The sequence below is a fragment of the Poecilia reticulata genome, chromosome 18 (genome assembly GCF_904066995.2).
Source record: "Poecilia reticulata chromosome 18, P_reticulata-male-v2, whole genome shotgun sequence".
NCBI lineage: Eukaryota > Metazoa > Chordata > Actinopteri > Cyprinodontiformes > Poeciliidae > Poecilia > Poecilia reticulata.
Window position 1 is genome coordinate 12,316,923 of NC_088847.1, and position 2,831 is coordinate 12,319,753.

Sequence of the window (2,831 nt, forward strand, 5' to 3'; positions counted from 1 at the left end):
GCTAGAAGATTTATTTTTTTTTATCTCAGAGCTGTTAAGAAACTTGAGACAAAGAAGAAGAAAATACAAAAAAATCAGATTTTGTACACAATGCTGGATTATATTATATTATTTAGACTTTAAGATCAAAACGATCGGAATTGAGATTTTCTTTGCTTTAAATTTGTCACACTTACATGTTTCACAACATCAAAAAGCTTTTTACTTGATTAAATAGAAAATATAGTTTTTTTTAATTGATTTTATTAATGAGGCAAAAAAATAAATAAAATAAAATCTTTCAAAACCTGGTTCCATGTGAATGTAAAGTAAATGTCCCCAAAACATAAAAACTATTTGTGTCACTATTGGCGGTAATGACTACCGTTACCATGGAGAAACTTCGGCCAACTGCATTTTCAGAATTGCAGGTGTAACCCACATAAAATGGGGCTGCCTCTTTAAGAAACGGAGATTAGGGAAGCTAGGTCTACCTAGCCAATAGGAAGTTTAGGTTCCAGTGTGTTTAAACCAATCAGAATGTCTGCAGCGTTGTGTGTGTGTGAGCGGGATAGATCCGCCATGAGGAGGAAACTGTTGAGCTGTGCAGTGTGAGAGTCTGTGTTAAGACGGTTATAGTACTGGATACGAACTCGAAACAAACCCTTTCCCAGATAGAATGGCTGATTATCATCCCACTTCTAAGCTGGAAGTTGTGAAGTGAGTAAAAAAAGACTGAACTTCAGTTTTTTTGCCAAGCACTGTTAGAGCTAACTCGTTAGCCTCGTTGGCTCTTATTGGCTACTGGTTTCCTCGAAGTTCAGCTCGTTCTCCGTTCAGCTGAAGGTAAAGCCTAAATTATAGTATATTCTTCCTTTGTTCACGATGAAAGCTCATCATTGAGGTTAAACATGGAAAATATGCCTTATTACATTATCTAGTGCCCCACGGGTCCGGACTGAGAGCCACCATATTGTTGTCCCAAACGTGTGGCATTGAGTTCGGTGAGCATATTCTGTGCCTTTCATTTGGGTTTTTGTTCAGTTTATCACATTTTTGTTGAATAATAGTGTTTATCTGAACTATTTAATTATTCAAATGTAAACTTTTACTGATTTTGGGTAAAATGTAATGTTTAATATTGTTTGAAAAAATGCTTTTGCAATTTACAGAAAAGTAAATTGACTTAGTGAAATAGTGAAATACTGCATTGAGGTAAAAGAGAATTGTTTTATTGCAAATTATTTGATAACAAATTGATGTCAAATATGATGTCTACAGAAACATGATTTAAGGATTAAAGCTAGAACAGCTTAATAAAATTCTATTATTCTGCTGGTCCTGTCTGTTGACAGGTCAGGTTTTTTTTATTTATGCTGGATTGTTCCTGAGGTGGATTCCTCCTGTGACTTCGATGGCGAGCCTTCCCACCTGGACTTGAAAAGAACTGGATTCCTTCTTTTCCATTTGGAGTCCTGCTGCACCCAGCGGTGTGGTAGGCCTGTGTATCACTCACATCTTCACACACAGTTTATGAGTGAGACCACTGACATTTTTCATTCATATCGTTTAATCCTGGAATTTTGGACCTTACCCTTTGGACCAGTTTTTATTTGGAACTTTATAACAAACTGCTGTGTAGGAAATTCTCCTCATGTGAACGGTGTTGAGTTGAACCTGATTGATTAATCTGGTGCCTATTACTATTTAGAATTCAGATTATCAGGGTGCACCCAAAAGATTTAAAACTGAGAACTAGCACTTGGCCAAGTATTATTATTTCTTGTATTTTATTTTCTTGTTAGTGACACAGGGCAGCCTTGGCAGAGTCCAACTCTCACCTCATAACCCCATACTCCCAGAGAACCCCCCACAAAGCCCCCCCAGGGACACGGTCGAACGCCTTTTCCAAGTCCACAAAACACATGTAGACTGGTTGGGCGAACTCCCATGCACCCTCCAGGACCCCGCTGAGGGTGTAGAGCTGGTCCAGTGTTCCACGACCAGGACGAAAACCACACTGCTCTTCCTGAATCCGAGGTTCGACTATCCGACGGACCCTCCTCTCCAGGACCCCCGAATAGACCTTACCAGGGAGGCTTAAGAGTGTGACCCCTCTGGAATTGGAGCACACCCTCCGGTCCCCCTTTTTAAACAGGGGGACCATCACCCCAGTCTGCCAGTCCAGGGGAAATGCTCCCGATGTCCATGCCTTGGGGTTCCCCCGGAGGAGCTGGAAGAAGTGGCTGGGGAGAGATAAGTCTGGGCCTCCCTTCTGAAGCTGCTGCCCCCGCGACCCGACCCCGGATAAGTGGCAGAAAATGGATGGTAATTTTATTTTCATAATTGTGTGTCTTGTACAACTGTTTGCCAATTTTATGGTTTATGTCACTAAAGCTAGTTGTTCTTTAAATTCATTTAACTGCCTTTGTGTGTTATTTAAACACCCCACCATGCTCCAATAGCCGAACCTATTGGCCCATTCATCTAATACAGGTCCTTCTCAAAAAATTTGCATATTGTGATGAAGTTCATTATTTTCCATAATGTAATGATAAAGATTAAACTGTCATATATTTTAGATTCATTGCACACCAACTGAAATATTTCAGGTCTTTAATTGTTTTAATACTGATGATTTTGGCATACAGCTCATGAAGTGCTCCAAAACCTCCTGATAGCTGCTGCATTGACCCTGGCCTTGATAAAACACAGTAGACCAACACCAGAAGCTGACATGGCTCTCCAGACCATCACTGACTGTGGGTACTTGACACTGGACTTCTGGCCTTTTGGCATTTCCTTCTCCCCAGTCTTCCTCCAGACTCTGGCACCTTGATTTCTGAATGACA

General features: G+C 40.6%; 1 long non-coding RNA gene across 1 annotated transcript; it reads left to right on the plus strand.

The window, feature by feature from the left end:
* Positions 1–262: 262 nt before the first annotated feature.
* LOC145548825 (uncharacterized) lies at positions 263–2,325 on the plus strand. Its single transcript, XR_014084818.1, has 2 exons — positions 263–825; positions 921–2,325. It is a non-coding gene; the product is annotated as an uncharacterized LOC145548825 (long non-coding RNA).
* The last annotated feature ends 506 nt before the right edge of the window (positions 2,326–2,831 follow it).